This window comes from Malus sylvestris, chromosome 10 (assembly GCF_916048215.2).
Source record: "Malus sylvestris chromosome 10, drMalSylv7.2, whole genome shotgun sequence".
In the NCBI taxonomy this organism is placed as follows: domain Eukaryota; kingdom Viridiplantae; phylum Streptophyta; class Magnoliopsida; order Rosales; family Rosaceae; genus Malus; species Malus sylvestris.
In genome coordinates, this window is record NC_062269.1 from 28,958,416 (window position 1) to 28,980,820 (window position 22,405).

General features: G+C 38.7%; 1 long non-coding RNA gene and 1 pseudogene across 2 annotated transcripts; both read left to right on the forward strand.

Annotated features, from left to right (window-relative positions):
- Window positions 1-14,051: 14,051 nt before the first annotated feature.
- LOC126585130 (uncharacterized) lies at window positions 14,052-15,091 on the forward strand. 2 transcript variants are annotated; one of them, XR_007610327.1, is made up of 3 exons: window positions 14,052-14,362; window positions 14,493-14,567; window positions 15,041-15,091. It is a non-coding gene; the product is annotated as an uncharacterized LOC126585130 (long non-coding RNA). The 2 variants fall into 2 exon arrangements; XR_007610328.1 differs by lacking the exon at window positions 15,041-15,091 and adding an exon at window positions 14,753-14,880.
- Window positions 15,092-19,416: 4,325 nt separating this feature from the next.
- Window positions 19,417-19,974, forward strand: LOC126584422 (ATP synthase delta chain, chloroplastic-like; annotated as a pseudogene).
- The last annotated feature ends 2,431 nt before the right edge of the window (window positions 19,975-22,405 follow it).

Genomic DNA, 22,405 nt, shown 5'->3' on the forward strand with positions numbered 1-22,405 from the left:
TTTAGATAAAGCATATACGAATGTGTGACATCGAAACAAGGATTCGTTACTTTGACAAATTAGTAACAAGCGAGACACCTCATTCGGCAACTCTCTTCGCCTGAAGACTTGGGGGACTCCCACCATATGCTACTGCACCTTGATACTCGACAGTCTCACAACCACTCAGTGACTTGGATTTTTCAAGTCTTCAACCGAGAAGTTTTCCTCACTCGGGAAATTAAGGGAACACTACCTCAAACTACACGCTTCACTCACAAAGCTTCAACAATACAGGTTTCAACAAAAGAAAAAATTCAAAGAACTTTCTGAAGAAGGCATTGGTGTATTTAACACAATATGTTGAAATGAAGCAAAGCTTATTTATTAATATTTTCGATAAGGCATAAATATGTACATATACATGAGTCAAAATAAACAAACAAAAGGGAGCCTTCACAAAGGTTGCTTAGGGGAAGTCTCAGCAGTCGGTAGAGCCCCAGAAAGAGAAAGCACCGGAGGGTGGTTATCCGGAGCCTCAGTACTTGACAAAACCCCAGAAAGATGAGGAATTGGAGGTTCATCATTTGAAGCTTCATTACCAGGTACAGCCCCAGAGGACGAAGGCAATAAATGCCTTTGGAATAAACCCACAAACCGCTGATGATCAAGTAAAACCTTACCATCAGATTCCTTCATCTGGTCAAGCTTCCTCTTCATGTTTGTAGCATAGTCATGGGCGAGCCGGTGCAACTGTTTATTCTCATGCTTGAGCCCTCTAATCTCCTGTTTGAGACTCATCACTTCAGCAGCCAATGATTCAACTTGGCGGGTTCTAGCAAATAGGCGTTGGGCCATATTAGACACAGAACCTACACACTGAACACTAAAAGCCAGAGAGTCCTTAACAGCCAACTCATCAGACCGTTTGGAAAGTAGTCTATTATCTTTGGGAGTGAGAAGGTTCCTGGCCACCACTGCAGCGGTCATATCATTCTTCATCACAGAATCCCCAACGGTAAGAGGACCAGTAGGGGATATGAAGGATGGGCGCCATATGTTGTCTGGAGAAGGCGTGGCTGTCTCTTCTCCAAGGTTCAAGTCAAAACGACGGTCGGAGGGTCCAGACATTTTCAAATGTGTTGAAGAGGGAAGAGGTCAGACAAATCAAGATCTTAGAAGTGCAAGAAGGGAGCTTCTACTGGTAGAGATTCAAGTGTGCTGTGGAACTTAATGCCAGCCTCTATAAAAATCTGCACTCGACGGAGCTTCAGAAATCGAAGAGGTGTTTGCTTTCTCAAAAGCTGGGCTGCTCAGAGACCACGAGGGCCGATCTCAGAAATCGAAGAAGCACCTGCTTTTTCAGCCTCGTCAGCACCTGTCACATGCACACTCAGCTTTGCGGAAATTACGGGCAATCTGTCGAAGATTTCTGGTGAAGTAGAAAGCACGTGAATCTTACTGTTCAATCACCGCTCTCCACATGCACCATCAACTCCTCGGGTACCACATATAACTTTGTCAAAGATCTCTGACAAAGTTTAGGCACGAGAATTTCGAAGTTCCAGCTACCCTACTATTACCCACAAGGGTAAAGGAACAGCACCACTACTTGACAACTGGAAAGTCCCTATGTGTGTCGACCTCCGTGTTTTGCGGCAAGACAGGTTGGCAAGAACGTCCAACCTTTACTCACATTCGAGAAAAGACTCCCAACATAATTACTTTCTCAAAAACCGAAGTATCACCGCTTTTCGAATCTCAAGAGTCAGATCCTCGACGGGATTGCTTGTTCGAAAACCGAAGAGGCACAACTCTCAGAACTTCGAAAGCCAGATTTCCTTAGATAAAGCTTGTCTGTAATCTTCACACGTAACATCAGCTTTCCAGATACCACATACCACTTTTTCAAAGTGCTCTGACAAAGTTAAAACACGTGAAGCTGGCAGCTCCCACTACATTGCTGTGACCAAGAAGGGTAAAGGAATAGCATTACTACTTGTTATTGGGAAATCCCTATATACATCGACCTCCCTCCTCAACGAACAGGCAAACCTGCAAAAATGCTCAACCCTTTCTCGCATTCGAGAAGGCACCCTCAACATAACCTCTCGAAATACTCAGCTTTATTCCCCCCCCGATAATACCTCAGCAAATAAGCCACACCAAGAACAAGAGTATCTCATATCATCAGGGTCGAGAGCAAGAGTATCCCATATCATGCTTTCTCCCTGTCTTTGTATTTGTCATTATCCACACCTGCAGAACAAGGAGAAAGAGAGCAGTCAGTCGGAACCTGAAATCAAACCTCAAATCTGGAACTGACTGCCTGGAACCTTTGCCTGGTTGCTTACTTAGCATTGCTCTCGAGTACTCATCCCCAACTGCTGTCAAGGTCACGAATTCCACCGGCAAATACCTCATGACAGTTGATCAGATATTGGCTCTTTACACTGAAGCTGCCAAGCGTGGATGAGTCACTATGAAGGAATGTTCTGAAGGACCATTTACATGCAAAGGTTGCACACCACTTCTGCCATGCAAAAGATTGAAGCAGAAGGGTCAACGATGAGCTGAAACAGATCACTACATCACGACACATTTCCATACCACATTCACTATTCTGTCAATAGCAAAAGTATCCCATATCATCAAGGTCGAACGTACTCTAGATTTGATGGACTTGTTTTGACCCTCAAATTCTTGAGTCGACCTTATACTCTGGAGGGAACCAGAAAACCCTCCAGCACAGTTCAAGAATAAGCCTGTGGAAAGTTACTTCTTCAAAAGCAAAAGTATCTCATATCATCTCTTATCCATTTGCTTCTCCTTATCCTGGCAGTCGAATGAGAGACAAGGAGAATGAGAACAATCAACCGGAAGCCGAAGTCAAACCTCTGATCCTAGGTTGCTTGCTTGGAAGTTTGACTGCTTACCTTGTCTGTCACCTCTTTCGGCAGATCTCCTAGCTCGGCGACTTGGGGGACTCCTACTATAGGGTTTGTATCGCACTTGACCAAGCCCGAAACTACAAGTAAGCTTCAAATGAAATTGATACATTACCTTGTGCATCTTCATCGGTTAAAGATACCACCCCTGGATGGAGGAAGCGTACTTCCAGAGAAGATGCCACATCTACCTATGAGAAAGATAAGGCAAGTGAAGACAATACCATACCTCGGTACTTAGAAGTTTCGTGATTACTCAGCGGCTTGGATCTTGCAAGTCCCCAACCGAGGAGCTTCCCTCACTCGGGAACTTAGGGGAGCACTGTTTGTACCATACTTGACTAATCCCGAAACTACTGAGCATCGGTCAACGTTATACCATCAAGGACCCAGAAGAGTTTCCCTTCAACCAGAAGGCCAATCACAATGCGACACGTGTCGACATCAGAAGCCAATCACAGCGCGACATGTGTCAACATCAGAAGCCAATCACAACACGACACGTGTCAATATTAGAACAAAACTAGAAACTCTCTTCTATAAATAGGGATCATTCTCCCACAATAATCTCTAATGTCATTTTGTACTAAACTATTCACTAGAACTCACAAAATGAGAGCTTGAACCTATGTATTTGTGTAAACCCTTCACAATTAATGAGAACTCCTCTACTCCGTGGACGTAGCCGATCTGGGTGAACCACGTACATCTTGTGTTTGCTTCCCTGTCCCTATTCATTTATGTACTTATCTTCACTAGTGATTGAAGCAACCAAGCGAAGGTCACAAACCTGACACTTTCTGTTGTACCAAAGTCCTCGCTGATTTTGTGCATCAACAATACTGATGCAAATAATTTGGGACCAAAAATTGTATTACCTACTTCATATATTGGAAGTCCTAGATATGTGATAAATAATTATCAAGATGCCATGGCTATTTGTATAGAATATGGACATCCTGATTTGTTTATAAAATTTACATGTAATGTTAAATGGCCAAAAATCAAAAGAAAGTTTGAGAATAAGCCATGATTCAAACTTGAAGATAGGCCTAATATAATTTCTAGAATCTTCAAAATGAAGCTTGATCATATGATTGATTTCATCAAGTCTGGGAAGCCTTTTAGAGAAATTCAAGCAAGTAAGTTACTAAAACTCATTCTAGCACTTATTTCAAGCTTTTTCAGTTTTCTTATTTATTATAAAATTTACTTTTATTCTTTTCTTTGTTTTCATTTTTTTCCCACAAACAGATGTTTCCACAATTGAGTTTCAAAAAAAAAGTTTACCTCATTCTCATATGTTAATATGGCTGAAACCAAATGTGAAATGTTTTTGCGCATCAGATATAGACTCAATTATTTTTGATGAATTACCTGATAAAAATTTGCATCCACAACTTTATGAAATTGTTAAATCAGTTTATGATTCATGGTCCATGTGGTTGTACTAATCCAAAATCACCTTGCATGCAAGAAAATAAATGTTCTAAAAACTTTCCTAAGCCATATAAAAGCGAAACAATTTTTGATACAAATGGTTTTACTGTTTATAAACGTCGTGAAGATGAAGAAAAAATTGTGATTAAAAAGGGCATAAAAGTTGATAATAGTTTTGTTGTTCCTTACAATGCAGAGTTATTACTAAAATATAATGCAAATATAAATGTTAAATCATGTTGTCAATCAATGCTTATAAAATATTTTTTCAAATATTTAAATACAGGTTCAGATAGAGCACGATTAGTTCTTCAAGAAAATTTGAATAAGATTTTAGGATACCTCAATTTTATGTGTATATATATCACCTTATGAGGCTGTTTTGAGACTATTTCAATATTTCATACTTCATAGATAGCCTTCTATAGAGCGATTACCAGTTCATTTACCATTAGAACAAAATGTTGTTTTTACTGCTGATCAATCACTACAGTCAATCATTAATAAAAAAGCTTTTGAAAACACAATGTAAACGAGTTGGTTCGAATTGAACAAAAAATTTCCTGACATGAGTGAGCTAACTTATGCACAAAGTCCCACAAAATTTTTGTATGATGTAAAGAAAAAAATTTGGAAGCCAAGAAAATATAAAGCATCAATTGGCAGAATAGAATATGTACATCCTGCATCTGGCGAATAATAAAAATAGTTAATGGTGTTGTACATTCTTCCTACCATTCTGCATGCAAATAATTAGGACTATTAGGCGATGATAAAGAATTGATTGAGGCTTTATCAAGTGCTGCATATATTGCATCGTCTACACAATTGAGACAATTGTTTGTCACAATAATTTTATTTTGTGATGTAGCAAATCCTCAAAATCTTTTTTATAGTCATTGGCAAAACATGTATGATGATATTTATACAAATTGCGAAAAACTTTTGCAATTCCATATATGATTATGCCAGAACATGAATTAAAAAATTCAATGCTATTTGAATTATAATTACTTTTTAATAATGCAGCTACCTCTTTGAAAAAATATCATCTTCCCATGCCAGAAAAAATGTTAGAAATTCAAAATAGGCTTTTGAGAGAAGAATTAAATTATGATTGTGAAGAACTATATAAAAAAAAACATGCACTTTTGAAATCGCAGCTTAACCAAGGTCAAAAACATGTTTATGATTGTGTTATAAATGTTGTCAATGCAAAAAAAGGAGGTATATTCTTTGTTTATGGTTATGGAGGCATTGAAAAAACTTTTTTATGAGATACAATTACTAGTAAGCTTAGATTAGAAGGTAAAATTGTTCTAGTTGTTGCATCATCAGGAATAACATTATTATTATTACCAGGTGGTAGAACAGCTTATTCTAGATTTAAAATCCCTTTGATTATTACTAATTCTTCAATTTGTTCAATAATAAAAAAAAAAACTCATCTTGTAGGATTAATTGAAAAAGCAAATTTAATTATATGGAATGAAGCACCTATGAATCATAAATATTGTTTTGAAGCATTGGATAAATCATTTTCGGATATTTTATCAAATTCACAAGCTTTCGATAAATTTGTTCCATTTGGTGGAAAAACTCTTTTATTGGGAGGTGATTTTCGACAAATATTGCATGTTATTCCTGAAGGAACTAAAGATGATATAGTAAATGCTTCATTGAATAGTTCTTATTTATGGTCATATTTTAAAAATTTTCATTTGAAAGAAAATATGAGATTGTCAAAAAATGGATTGAGTATTGAAGAAAAAAATAAAATTAGTTCTTTTGCAAATTGGATTCTACAAATTGGTGATGGACAAATTAATGATGCAAACAATGTGAATAATTCAAATAATAGGGATACATCTTTGATTCAAATACACAATATTTGATAATTGATTGTTCTACAAATGCTATCCATTCAATTTTTTTTGCAACTTACCCGAGTTTTGAAACTTTTTTTTGACAATTTTGCTTATTTAAGGGAAAAAACTATTATAACACCTCGAAATACAACTGTTACAAATGTGAATAATTATATAATTTATTTATTACCTGGACAACGACGAACATTTTTGAGTTATGATTCTTTATGTTCTTCAAATGCAAATGTTGAAAATCTTGAAATAATGTACCGCACAAATTTTTTAAACAAGCTTGAATTTAATGGTTTACCTGCACATAATTTGGTATTAAAAATAGGAATGCCTAGTATGCTACTACGAAACTTAAATCAGTCTTCAGGTTTGTGTAATGGAACTAGATTAGTTGTTACTCAATTATTTAATAGAATTATTGAAGCTAAAATTCTTGCTGGCACTAATATTGGTCACAAAGTTTTCATACCAAGAATCACTCTTACAGCTACAGAAAATAAGTGGCCTTTCATCTTCAAAAGATGTCAATTTCCAATTAGAGCATGTTATGCAATGACAATCAATAAAATCCAAGGACAATTTGACACACCCCGACCTAGAATATCCACTAGGACTCCGAATCGAGCTGTGCTGGCCGACACCTGGAAGGTGACGAAGCCATAAAGTGTGATGATGTGGAAATATTGTGAATCAATTTAAACCTAATAGTGCCTAAATACCAGAGTGCTTTGGTGAGCGGGAATGAACCACTTCACACGTGACGTTAGAGCATAAGCAAGTACAGAAGAGTGAATTAAGAATCGTACCCTCGAAATAATCTCCAATACTAAGAATCGCCACGATTCCTCGACGATAAGAAAGCTCAACTAAAAAGACCTGGAGGGTGAAGACAAGACAAAGGTGAGTGGCCTAGTAGATAAAATTTTAATAGAAACCATATAAATTGCTATAACCCCTCGCTACAACACCTGTATAATTTACAGACTTAGAATATAAAAATATACATCTTTATATACATATATTGATTCAAGTCATGCTTCACATATTTATAATCATATGTTAACTTATCGCATATTCATCACGTTTACTAACTCGTCACGTATTCACCACATATGTTAGCTCATCACATATATTCATTATATATACTAGCATGTAAGTCGGAGTCACCTCTAGTGACCTATACGACATATTGATATCTCATCACATATCTCATCAGTTATGACTAGCATATAATAGTCGGAGTCACCTCTAGTGACCTATATGACATATTCATATCTCATCACATATCTCATTGGTTATGGCTAGCATATAATAGTCGGAGTCACCACTAGTGACCTATACGACATATTCATATCTCATCAGTTATGGCTAGCATATAATAGTTGGAGTCACCTCTAGTGACCTATACGACATATTCATATCTCATCACATATCTCATCAGTTATGGCTAGCATATAATAGTTGGAGTCACCTCTAGTGACCTATACGACATATTCATATCTCATCATATATTTAATTAGTTATGGCTAGAATATAATAGTCGGCGTCACCTCTAGTAACCTATACGACATATTGATATCTCATCACATATCTCATCGGTTATGGCTAGCATATAATAGTCGGGGTCACCTCTAGTGACCTATACGACATATTGATATCTCATCACATATCTCATCGGTTATGGCTAGCATATAATAGTCGGAGTCACCACTAGTGACCTATACGACATATTGATATCTCATCACATATCTCATCGGTTATGGCTAGCATATAATAGTCGGAATCACCTCTAGTGACCTATACGACATATTGATATTTCATCACATATCTTATCGGTTATGGCTAGCATATAATAGTCGAAATCACCTCTAGTGACCTATATGACATATTGATATCTCATCAATTAAATTAATACCGTATACTTACTTGAGTTTACCTAAACTTACCTGAACTTACCTGAGTGTCCTGCATTCACCTTTGCACTTCAGAGCGTTCACAGCACCACAAATATATATATATATATATATATATATATATATATATATATGCAAACAATTCAACTCATCGTTTAAGCATTATTCAATAGGCATAGCATTTTTAAAGCATAAATCATTTAATTGCATTTTCTGGGAAACATCAAGTGTATACATATAAACACATTGCTCAATTCCTTAAACAAGACTATGGTCTCGATTATTTAATCTCATTTCTTATATGGCTGCATCTAACGTCTCGTTAGACTGCCTACGTACCCTAAGCATGGATCAAGCCATTCGTAGTTCGCATTAATAATTTATAGTAATACGCATATGGATATATCACGATGAAATATAACTCAACCATCTCATAGTATTTTATAACATATAAATATATATATGTCATGGCATACATTTATCAATTTTATTTAAAAGCATTTATAGAACTATCAATCACGAAAAATATGATAGGCAAGGAAAGATCCACCCACCTGGAGTCCACGCTATGATTCTCTAGCACACACATCGAGGCATCCCGAACGATTGGTGCCTGTGACCAATTATCGAATCACATCTCAAAACTCTTACTAAAAGAATGCATAATTCACATAAGCACATTCTCAAGGACATCTCAAAATAATTTGAGACTCATTGCCCATAAGTCAACCGTCGATCAAAGATCGACGGTAGGGTCTACAACCCTGTAACTCGATCCAGAAGATCTGCATATCAGATTTCAAATCCGCAACTTCCAAAGATCCGCATTATGCTTCTAGAATAACATACTAAAATTTCATTACGATCCAATGGTTGGATTTCCGTCAATTGCCCAAAACTAAGTGACGGTTAACATTTATTTTATAAACTTACAAATTCAATTCGAGAAGATCCATACGTTGGATTGCCAATCTATAAGTTCCTATATTCTTCAAATATTATGAATAATAACCTATTAAAATTTGATGACGATCCAACAGTCGGATTGTCGATTCATATAATGGCCTATTAACGTGTCTTAGAGAATTTTGGTTCTAACGATCAATCTACGTTATTCAATTCTTAAAAATGAATTCAAGGCATCAAATATAACCTAAAAATAGTATCGACGGCCCCTTGGCCACGTGCCGCCGCACCAGCCGCCACGGGTGGCAGTCGGCCACCCCTGCTTGCCGGAAAATTCAACTATTTCTAAAAATGATAAAAAAATTACAGAAATGAAGATCTCAAGGAGTAGAGAAAACTTTATACCTGAGGCCAAGGCCAATTTGGCCTGTAAAGGCTCCAATTTCATCAAAACCTGTCGGAACCCTAGAATTGGGTGTGTTTCGATTCGACGTCCAAACGTGTTCCGACGCCTCCACCACTGATTGGGCTTTGTTCCTGGGTTCTAGGGGAGTGTTTTGGTAGTGGTAATTGAATGAAATTTGTTGATGCACAAAATCGGATGGTCTTGGAACAACGTAAATCCGACCGTGAATTTGCAAGAAAGTAAATAACACAAGATGTATCGTGATTCACCCCAAGGTTTAGGCTACGTCCACACTGATTGTATTTCTCTGTGAGTATTTTTGAGGGAAAGAGTGTGAGAGCTTTGCTCTAGATAGGAGAGCATTTTCCTTTGTGAGGGTGAGGATGCCCTTTTATAAAATAAGGGCTCATCCCCTAATTACATATTTGCTCCTTCCTTTATTACATAATTACAAAGTCCCCCGAGTATTTATACGAGGTCTAAATACGAGGCCCTAAATATGGTATAAACAGTAGTCCCCCAAGTCTTCAGTCAAGAGAGTCTGTTGACTGGAGACTTGAAACTCAGTCCATGTGTGGGCCGAAGTAACTAGATGTTGTCTTGAACTGATGCTAGATATAAGGCAGTGCTCAATCTGAAATGACGCTCAACTAGAAATAGCACACGCTGCGAGGCTGCTCAGCTCGTGGCTTATGTTGCCTTGGTTGGCTTGGCTTGCGGCGTTTGAAGGTAAGGAAGTCCCTTTTATAGAATAAAGGCTCGCTCCTCAATACATAAATATGGGCTAGAGTTGATGCTCGCGGCGAGGCGGTTGCTCAGTAGGTGGCGATGCTCTCTAATGATGGTGAGGGAGTCCTTTTTATAAAATAAGGGCTCGCTCCTCAGTACATGAATAATGGGTGCTCTCTAATGAAAGTGAGGGAGTCCCTTTTATAGAATAAGGGCTCGCTCCTTTATACATAAATAATGGGCTAAGTCCCCCAAGTATTTTTCATGAGGCCCAAATGTAGAGGCCCAATATGTGGTACACAGTGTAGTCCCCCAAGTTTTAAGTCAAGAGAGTCTTTTGGCTGAAGACTTGAAATTTGGTCCATGTATGGGCCGAAGTGGCGGTTTGTTTGGCTGGAGGCGGTATTTGTATACCATGCACTGAAGCTTTGTGATTGTAGCCCTGAGGCTTTGTAATTGTAGCCTTGAGGCTTTGTTTGACATGAGTGGTGCTCATGGATGTTGACATGAGTGATGCTCATGAATGTTGACATGAGACTCATGAATGTTGGTATACGTGATGCTCATGGATGTTGACATGAATAATGGTCATGAATGTTTATGTATGATTGTCATGAGTGATGCTCATGAATGTTTATGTATGAATGACATGAGTATTGCTCATGTATAATTTGGAGTACTGGGCGTACTTTTGATCACCTGGTTGGTGGTATGAAGTAGAGTACGGGTTGTACATTTCCTCACCTGGTTGGTGGCATGAATGGCTAGTTGCCAAATGATATTTAGAGTACGGGTTGTACATTTCATCATCTAGTTGGTAGCATGAATGGCTAGTTGCCAAATGATATTAGAGTACGGTTTGTGCATTTCATCACCTGGTTGGTGGTAATAGCGGCAGGTTGCCGAATAATTTTGAAGTACTGGGCGTACTTTTGATCACCTGGTTGGTGGTAATAGCGGTAGGTTGCCGAATAATTTTGGAGTACTGGGCGTACTTTTGGTCACCTGGTTGGTGATAATAGAGGCAGGTTGCCGAATAATTTTAAAGTGCTGGGCCTACTTTTGGTCACCTGGTTGGTGCTTTTTTTTTTGGGCTTATGGGCCTTCGCCCTCCACAACATGCCAGCCCATTTATTTTGGGCTTTGCCGTTTTATTTTTTATTTTTTATATTACCCTCTGATGGGGTTTATACAGATGTTTCTGAAAGATAAAATAAACTACTTCATTCTGGTGGGGTGTTTATTTCTTGCTTTTCCTTGCTTTTGCTTTCTGCTTTTGCTTTCTCTTTTCTCTAAAATGACAGCTGATTTGGACAGCCTTTCCGACATCGCCCATTTGCTTTTCTCTGGATTTTTAAAAAATAGGAACATGCATCCGTCGACAAAAGCAAAAGTATAATCTTTCTCTTTTAGCTTTTTCTTTTACTTTGCAGAGTGCAGATGGCACTCAAGTTCTCTGTTTCCCCATGTGTTTATGCCTTTGCATAACCAGGAGGAACTTGATGATGACCTTTGACAATGAATGGATCATGACCTGTCGCTTCCCCTACTCTCGGTGTTAGAGAAGCCCAAATGGCACGTGCAGCTTTCCCTCGACGTCACCGATCATTAGCACTGTGTCTGTCCAATGACACTAGACACACCTGCTGTCCGTGGAGCAAACTCTACAAGCTGGAGAGCGAAAAGGGCGGAGGCAGCCAAGTCGTCCCGGACCCTGCTGTCGCTGCTGCAGTCACGAGGAGATCGTCGGCGTTTGCAGAGAGAGAAATGGGTGATTCGCCATAAAAAATACTTGGGGTGATGGTGTTGAGATGCGGCAGAAGAGGGACATTGGGAGCAGGGAGAGCAAGCACGACTTGTCCTTTCGACATCTCTCTCATTTTTCGCTTTCTCGAACTCTTACTCTGTCATTTTCGCCAGCACTTGGTGCGCTAGATCTCTCCTCGCATTGGTTGGCACTTCTCACCCATCAAAATTGACCGACCTCTGCTACACCCCTCCTTCTCCAAACCTATCATCCACGACTTCAACTTCTTCCCCTTTATTGCTGCTGTTGTCGAAATGCTCGTCTTGGATTACAGGATTTGATGCCCTGCTCGGTGGAGACCTGCAGAAAAACGGCGACGATGAAGCCAATTGATTAGTACTGAATCTATCATCACAATTCCCCTTGGTGAGAATAATTTCCAGAATCTCAAACCGAGCCTCAGAATCTCCAATCCCCAATTGGTTGTGATTGAAGTATCTGAAGGTTCTGATGTTGTCGTTCAAGGAAGAAGTTAGGAAGCTCAATCGACGTGGTTTTGGGCACACAACTGAATCCCTCCCCTCGTAGCCTACCACGACGCTCTGCTCGCAACCGCACCTGCTCATTATCTTTGCTTCTTCTGCGAGAGAGATCTCACCAACAATAAAGCCTTGAGCTGCAACCACAAGAGGCTCATCCGGGAGGATTTGAGAGGAAGAAGAAACCGGGTCTGCAAAACAGAGATTTTTTTTTGGCGTCTGAGAGGGAGAGAAAGAGATATGTGTTTAATGGAGGTGTTTAGACGGAAAACTAGAAGAAACTAGGGTTGAATTGTATTTGCAGATCTGGTGTTGTACGCCAAAGTTACGACTTTCTGAGAAATGCACCAAGAACAACACCAATAAATAAAACCCAGAGTGAGAGAGATGGAGGGTTTTCTGGAAAAAAAAAATCCAAAAGTGAGGTTTTGGGTTCTTGGGTTTTGCAGATTCATGGAGGAGGTGAAAAATTGAGAGAGAACTGACACAACTTTTCGTATCGATTCCCACAGACGGCGCCAAATGTTGATGCACAAAACCGGATGGTCTTGGAACAACGTAAATCTGACCGTAAATCTGCAAGAAAGTAAATAACACAAGATGTATTGTGGTTCACCCTAAGGTTTGGGCTACGTCCACACTAATTGTATTTCTCTGTGAGTATTTGTGAGGGAGAGAGTGTGAGAGCTTTGCTCTAGATAGGAGAGCTTTTTCCTTTGTGAGGGTGAGGAGGCCCTTTTATAGAATAAGAGCTCCTCCCTTAATTACATATTTGCCCCTTCCTTTATTACATAATTACATTTATGTCCCCTGAGTATTTATACGAGATCTAAATATGGTATAAACAAAATTGTTTCAGGTTTGGTGGATTTCAAGTGATCTTTCCCGCGACACCCATTGTGGTTTTTCCACCAAATTTCAACCAAATTCCCTCTAATTTTGGGGGAGGGGGGGAATGGAAGAGATATAGGTTAGATGATGATTGCATGTGTTGAAGAGCTATGGTTCACCGGAATTAATGGCGAATATTGCTAGAATTTGCTCGGGGAAGTCCGGGTCTTAACTCGAGTTAGACGGGTCACAGGGATGAAGGCACGGGTTTGGTGCTCCTCACCTCCCTCCTTTCCCTCCCTGTCCTTCCCCGTGATTGGCTGGACTCTCCTCCCTCTTCCCCTGGTTCGTTGCTCCTCTCCTTCCCAAATTGGGCAGCCAATGCCCTTTTTCTTTTTCTTTTCTTCCTTTCCGTCACCCACACACATATATCATAAAATCATTTAGTAATAATAATAAAATATAATGTAGGATAATTAACATAATGATTTATTCCAAATACTTTCGGGTTCGTAATTCCATGAAACTTTAACTAAAACTTCAAAATCACTTCTACCTATGCCTACGCATCCGTAAGATCGAGCTCTATCCAAATATGTCAATAATCATGACAAAATATACGAGAGTTACACACGTCCTCGAAAAATCACACTTTGCCCATAGGGCATTTCCGTCCTTTCATGTATTAAAATTATAAAAACCATAATTTTTATGGACGGGCTATTACACAATCTCTTAAAAAAGTTGGTTTATATCTTCCAGAACCTGTTTTTACACATGGCCAATTATATGTAGCACTATCAAGAGTGACATCAAGAGAAGGTTTAAAAATTTTAATAGAAAATGTAGAGAGTAGTGTTAAAAACTATACTTTGAATATTGTTTTTAAAGATGTGTAACAAATTTTACAAGAAAATTAACCCAGCTCTGAGATTCTGCGTTTCTCACTTTCTCATCTCTCAAATCACTTCTCTCTCTTCCATCTCTCCCAGTGTCTCCGTCTCTCGGCTCTCTTGCTCACTCTCTGTCGACTGAAATTTCAGGGTGATTTTCCAACCCTAAATTGATATATTTCATACCTTGATTTGATATTAATTTATCTGGAATTGATCTGCATATGTGTAGTATAGATAAAAAAAATTTAACTAATGTTATAGAATCCATTCCCATTGAGAAATACTGAGATGGAAAAGGTTACGGAAAAATTGTGAGGTAAAAATTCCATTATGAGTTCTCTGGCCGATTTGAGGTGAGTAATACAAACTTTTATGTTAAATTGATTTGTTTTGGTTTTTCGAGATGCTTAATTTCATCTAGAAATGAGGTTGAGCATCCAAAAGTTTCAATTTTATACCCATTATTCAATAATAGCTCAATAATCATAATGTTTCCTCTGATTTTGTTTATGAATTCTGATATATAATCATATTTTAGAGTTTTCTATTGGGGAAACGTTAGAACCCGATTGTCCTACATCGAAAAAATAGCAGCAGTGGATCTTATTTAAAATGAATCTAATTGAAAAGACTAAGGATTGAGCACCTTCTACAAATTGCAGTACTACTACTCTTGTTGAGATCTATTTCATTTCCTCTTTGCTCTCTCAATCTTCATAACTCGCTTTTATGTTCATTTTTTGTTTGGTTCTTATTTATTTAAAATGCATCTAATTGAATATTTATAACCAAAAGAATTAATTTTTCTAATTGCCCAATTTTGTAGGTTTTGCATCATTGGAACATCAGGCCTATGTCATTGCTTTACCTAAGGTAGTTGAAATGTACATAAAATATCTTAGCTTGTAGTTTTTTTCTTCTTTGGCTGCTTAGAGATTATGTGTCATGAGCTTGGCTTTTAATAGTATAGCAAAAATTTGCATCTTTTTGAAAGCTACGAATTCAGCTTTTGGGTTCCTTGAACTCAGAATTTATATATGTAACATTTCAAGACTTATGTTGGTATGAAATTATAATTCCTCACCCATCATTACATTTTTTGACAGGGATTTCAGTTCATAAAACAATAAACTGCATAAATTTGTAAAAGTCTACTTTTATATATGGTAAAATCTTGGATTGCCAATTGAGGATATGGTTGCAATTTGAATTTGAGCTACATTCCGTGCACATGTGGTGTGTATATGTGCACTAAAATCTCCAAAATATAAAATTCCAATTTCATTCTCTCCCTTAAGAACGTTATTACTAAAGAAATTAAAGAATATTTTCAGTTCATAGTATGAGTGCTATATGTGTTTCTTTCATTGCTAAAACTTAATTGATGACCGTATGGAAGCTATGAAAGAACTCTCTGTACAATTCTTTAAATATGGTACAGTTTTGTCTTAGGTATGCATACAATCATTATTTGTGAGATAATTAGTTGCATGGTTGGCTTTTAGCTGTTTGTTTGTTGATAATTACATATGGTTCTTAAGGAATTATATATGATTTCTGAGGTTTGAGATCAATATCAATATACATGGCCCCCACAATCGCCAATTGTACCATATGGGCATAAATTTTGGCAAGATTATGATTCATTCAACTACTACTTTTCGTCTTTGTTAGATTTTTTTTGTTTCACTGTGTTTTGCAGCCCATGGAATACTCTTCAAAAACTTAGACTCTTAATCAGTAAGCAAGTGGACGTCATAAGTTTCTAAATTACAGGTTAGTTATCCATTTTTGAAAATCATGTACAGAGTAGTTCATAGATTTACATTATTTGAAAGTTCTTATTGTGTTTGTGTTATGCTTGTTGCGTATTTGCTTAGCTTAATTATAAATTAGGGGTGGTTGAAAAAGTTTGAAATTTTATTCATGCATGTTTTTTCCTTTCTTCCCATCATTCAATTTGTTGTCCGGGGTTTTAGTTTTATTCATCTTAACATCATTCACTGTATTTAATCTGGTTTCATTTTTTAAATATACTACCATTTTTGCCATTGTGCTGTTTGTGTAGAGATATCTGTTTGTGCAGAGAGGAGATATCTCATTACAAATAACTCAATCCAACATAACATTTACTACTCTTAAAAGCATTATGTGAACTCCCAACGATATTTTTTTATGTACAAGTGAGGTTTGAAAGTTTCGAAGAATCAATTAGAGAAGAAAGATTTACCACTGATTACTATATATAGTATAGTTATGCCATGTTTATATGCTTCTAAAACTTGCAAATATCTCCACCTTCCCTTGCTAAAAGTGATGATGGTGTTGTATTAGGAGGCAAGGAACAAAGATTCTGCATACAGTTCTGAAAATTGATTTTTGTTGTTCTTTCATTTTGATTTTTTTTAATAATGATGTAGTTAAAGAAATTATATGCTCTATCAAGTATGTTTTATATATAATTGTGATAGTTGCATGGAAATGAAATATTTATACAGATGATCGCTATTTTAAATATATAGAAATAGAGAATAATTGTAAATGGAACACCTAAGCTATTTAACATTGTTTTCTTTTCCATGTAATTTTTCTCATGTTTAACATCTACTTTTGTTTATGCATTTGATTCAAGTGCTTTTTTTATTAGTGTTAATTTTGGGTTGCATATGTTAAAATTTAGTTTTGTTGTTGATGTTGCACATTTAACAATTAATAGTTCGTTTGGAATTTGGTTGTTTCTTTAATTTCATGATCACTCATTCTCACAACTTAATCTAAAATGCTCTGCATGTATAAGATTTGTGTTCATCGAGGGGATTTCAGACGGATTTCAAGCTGGGCTGCAAAGATTTGATTCAAATTGGTGGATTTGGGTAAGAAACCTTGATATTTCCTTTCAGTTTTAAGAGCTGAAGTGGTCATGCATGTCTTTTTCTTTGTGAGATATAAGAGATTAATAAAAAATTTGTTTATCACTCTGAACTGATTTGCAGATTTAATTTGGTTTTGCGTGTTAGTGGTTTTTGAAATTATAGTTGATTTTTTGGGATTGGAATTTCAAATTTTATGGTTTAAGTTTGTTGATGCACAAAACCGGAAGGGTCTTGGAACAACGTAAATCCGACCGTGAATCTGCAAGAAAGTAAATACACAAAATGTATCATGGTTCACCCCAATGTTCGGGCTACGTCCACACTGATATTGTATTTCTCTGAGAGGATTGTAAGGGAGAGAGCCTCTGTATGTGAGGATGAGAGCTTGAGGGTGAGGGAGCTTCAGGCCTCAGAATTGGCCTCCCTTAATAAGGAGAGTGAGGGGTCCTTTATAGAATAAGGCTCCTCACTTATTACATATTTGCCCCTTTATTTATTACATAATTACATTTGAGTCCACCGAGTATTTATACGACGTCTAAATACGGAGGCCCTAAGTATGGTACAAACAGTAGCCCCCCAAGTCTTCAGTCAAGAGAGTCTTTTGACTGGAGACTTGAAATTCAGTCCATGTGTGGGTCGAAGTAACTAGATGTTATCTTGAACTGATGCTCGATATGAGGTGGTTCTCAATCTAAAGTGATGCTCAACTAGAAGTAGCACATGTTGCGAGGCTGCTCGGTTTGTGGCTTATGTTGCTTTGGTTGGCTCGGCTTGTGGCGTTGAAGGTGAAGGGAGTCCCTTTTATAAAATAAGGGCTCCCTCCTCAATACATAAGTGATGGGCTAAGAGTGATGCTCGCGGCGAGGTGGTTGCTCAGCTGGTGGCGATGCTCTCTAATGAAAGTGAGGGAGTCTCTTTTATAAAAAAAGGGATTGCTCCTCAGTACATGAATAATGGGTGTTCTCTAATGAAAGTGAGGGAGTCATTTTTATAGAATAAGGGCTCGCTCCTCAATACATAAATAATGGGCTAAGTCCCCAAAGTATTTTTCATGAGGCCCAGTTGTGGAAGCCCAATATATGGTATATAGTGTAGTCCCCCAAGTCTTCAGTCAAAAGGGTCTGTTGGCTGGAGAGTTCAAATTGAATCCATGTATAGGCCGAAGTGGCGGTTGTTCAGAGGCGGTAGTTATATACCCTGCACTAAAGCTTTGTAGGTGAAGCTTTGCAAGTGAAGCTTTTGAAGCTGGAGCTTTGTAAATGAAGCTTTTAAAGTTGAAGCTCTCGAAGCTGGAGCTCTGTAAATGAAGCTTTTGAAGCTAATTGACATGAGTGATGCTCATGAATATTTATGTTGATTGACATGAGTAATGCTCATGGATGTTGACATGAGTGATGCTCATGAATGTTAACATGAATGATGGTCATGAATTTTTATATATGATTGACATGAGTGATGCTCATGTATAATTTTAGAGTACTAGACGTACTTTTGATCACCTATAATAGCGGCAGGTTGCCGAATAATTTTGGAGTGTTGGGCGTACTTTTGATCACCTAGTTGGTGATAATAGCGGCAGGGTGCTGAATAATTTTGGAATACTGGGTGTACTTTTGATCACCTGGTTAGTGATAATAGTGGCAGGGTGCCGAATAAATTTGAAGCCATAGGGCCTGGCTCTTTTGGGCATATGGGCATTCGCCCTCCACTTAACATTTCAGCCCATTATTTTGGGCTTGCCGTTTTTTTTATTTTTTTATTTTATGATTATTACCCTCTTATGGGGTTATACAGATGTCTCCGAAAGATAAGGAAAATAAATTACATCATTCAAAAATAAATCCAACCCTCTGCTCAATGGGTCACGCACATAGTTCCTTTTTCTGCATGCCATCACCACCGCAATTATGCTTGCTTTTTTTTGTCTTCTTCCTTTTTTTCTACTTTTGCTTTTTGATTTTGCTTTTGTTTCCCACTCATTTTCCAGACATCCTTTTGCTGCTTTCTTTTCTCTTTCCACTGCGTCTTCCTCTCTGTCTCTGTCTCTGTCTCTGCGCTGGTATCCATTTGTAAAAAGCATCTTTGAAGGTCATCACTCATAAGCTCCGCGACCACTTTCTTTAGAGGTCATCAACCCACATGTGCTTGCATGCACCTGATCCATTTAATCACAGAGAATTAATGGAAAGCATCGCCGGGCAAAAGCAAAAGCATACCAATATCAGTCTCCCTTTTCCTTTTTCTATTCTTTAGTAACATCATGATTTTTTTTCTTTTTCTTTTTCTATTCTGTTCCCATTGCCTTTCTCTCTATCTCTGTCTCGACATGAATGTGAGCATACCAATATCAGTCTCCCACATGAACGCCTCTGCTGCCGCCAGCTACACCTCCCCGCTAGCCGACGTGGCGAACTCGAACAACACCCTCGAAGCCACTAGCGGCGATGTGGAAAAGATCGAGAAGTTCTTCGACGAGCCGTCGGTGTTCGTCTTCTTCATCAACCCCACAATCGGCCTGAAGAAGAAACGACAGGTGCTGGACGACATCGCCGAGTTATCGGCACTACAATAGAAAGTTGAAAGAAGCAGCTGGAGGTTCCATTAGAGATCGTGAGCTGCAGGTACCAAAGTCGCAGAGCTGACGATCGTGAGCTCGGTGGTGAAGCTGGAGTCGCAGCACTTGGTGCAAATAGCGAAGCAGGTGCAGAAGTTGACGAGGGTGAATAATATGAGGATCAAGACGGAGATTGATCCGAGCCTGGTAGCGGGGTTCACGGTGAGGTACGGGCAGTCGGGGTCGAAGCTTATTGACTTGAGTGTGAAGAAGCAGCTGGAGGAGATTGTAGCGGAGCTTGATTTGGGTGACATTAAGCTCAATTTATAACTCCAAATTTGCTCTTCCAATTTATTTGCATCCGTATTATCTTTATTTGCATTCGCACTTTCTCTACGAAGCGTAGAACTCAGCTTTTTGGAATTCTCATTCACCACCACACCTTCGAGTGGCTTGGATCTACGATGGGTCCTGAACTTTTCTATCTCGGCATCAGCAAAATCAGGAATTGGGTCGGGAAATTTGTATTCGCTCGCTGCTCTGCATATCTGGTGCTTTTCTAAGGACAAAAATGGCGAAGAGAATTGGCGTCAGTTGGGGTTGTCGGCTACAGTGCCGTCGGAGACGACGCGGTGGATCTCGGCGCTGGCAAGCTGGGCCTGGGCTAGGCCTTCTTGGGTGAGTGGGATTTTGTTGTCGGGGGTGATGGTGTCGGTCTGAGAAATTGGAGTGGAAGAAAACCTTTATGGTGCTAAATGAGAGCTTTGATCCTCTGTGGGTGGGAGCAGCATATGAGGAAAGAGACAGAGAAGAAAACGAAGAAGAAGAAGAGAGAGGGAAGCCAGGCACGTGGTCTGTGCAGTTGCAGAGAGGGATTGAGTCAGAGGGGAGGTGGCTCCGTGGGTTTTCTGGGAAATTTTTGGGTTCTTGGGTTTTTGCAGATTCAAGGTGGAGATGAAAAAAAATGAAAGAACCGACATAGCTTTTCGTGTCGATTCCCACAGATGGCACCAAATGTTGATGCACAAAACCAGAAGGGTTTTGGAACAACGTAAATCCGACCGTAAATCTGCAAGAAAGTAAATTGTGGATGCAAATTTTCTCCTCTTCAATCTTGGACGATTTTGCACCTACAAAACAACTAGCACCTTAGGTTAAGGCCAAGAGCCTCACGCGCTCACGATTGAATGGGGGGGCTTTGGCCGAAGAACCTTCGATGCCAAAGTTAGAATTTAGAGAGAAAGAGTGTTTAGAGAATTTTGGGATTTTTGCCAAAGTGTTGGAATTAGCTTTTTGGTGAGAATGGGAGTATATTTATAGGGATAGGAGGTGGCTAGGGTTTTTTGGGTTTTGTTCATGATTGATGGTAATTTTAGGAGTTATGTAGTTAATTGACTAATTAATTTGGCTAAATAGAATTATTGCCAAATTAATTAGCTAATTAGTGGGATGAAATGGGCAAATATGGGGAGATCCACTAGGATGGCCGGCCATTTGGGAGTTTTGGGGTTAAATGGATGACTTTCAATTAACAATTAATATATTATTTAGGTAAATATATTAATTGGCTAATTAACATTACAAAAAGGAATGAATATATGATTTTTATGGCATGATCAACTAATCAATAAAAAAGATTAGCTAATCAGATGTGAAAAAGGTAAGTCAAAGTGGGAAAATAAAGGAGATGGCCGGCCCCTCTTTTGGGAGAGAGATAACCGGCCTTTAGGGTGTTTTTTTGGTGTTATGGCTAATTTAATTGACAAATTAATGAGTAATAATCCCATTAATTTGTCAATTATCTCAATTTATGTAGGATAATTGGTAGGTTATGAAATAACTACCTAAAATGTGGATGGATGAGATAATTTGGAATTGGTTACCTTTTCTGGAGCATTTTTGACTTGGTTGAGGATGATTGCTTGCTACTCGCATGTAGGATCCTCGTTATACCTCAAGGGTATTTTTGTCTTCTTTTTCCCAAAATCCACGTGTCGCCTTGTGAATATTTTTGGCTCCACAAATGCCCCCACACCTGTTGGGCTGCTCGCAGAAAAGGGCAGCAGGTGTAGAGATCTTCTTGCTTTAGGAAACTTAAGACTGCTTCCTATTTTGATGTTGATTCTCTCTTTAAATGGAAATTAGATCCTTCTAGGAAAGGGAAATAAATTTCTCTCAAAGCCTATTTAAGTCCACCTTAAGTGGGTTATTAAATCAACTTTGGAGAGCGATTTATTCTACCCAACAAGAGAGAGAAAGTTAGAGGATATTTGTTCCCCCTCCTCTAGCAATCTTCTACATCTTGCCCGTGCAAAGGACCGTCTTTCATTGATTTCTTTGTCTTCTCTGTGCCGCATTGAGGTAAGAAAAAATTAATTTTCCTTGTCTTCTTCTTGGATAGTGCTACCTCGGGGCAGCCGTCGGGGTGGTGCGGCACGTCGGCTGGCATGGGCCAGGAGTTTGCTCGGCATGGGCTGATGAGGTATTGTGGCAGGGACCACTGCTTTAAGCTGCTCGACTTGGCTAGAACCAAGGGCAGCTTGTATGGCTGGGGCCACGGGCACTGTGGCGCAGTGCTAGGCGAGTCACATGGCTCATATCTTTTTGGGCTTTTGGACATGGCGCGAGCTAGGTAGGTGATTGAGAGAAATGAAGAGGTTGCGGGCCTCATGAACTGCTGGAATGTTAGGTTGAACTCCCCTGCTGGGTACTACGAATGACGTTGGCTACTTTAACTCTCTTCGTCAAGAGAAACGTGGGC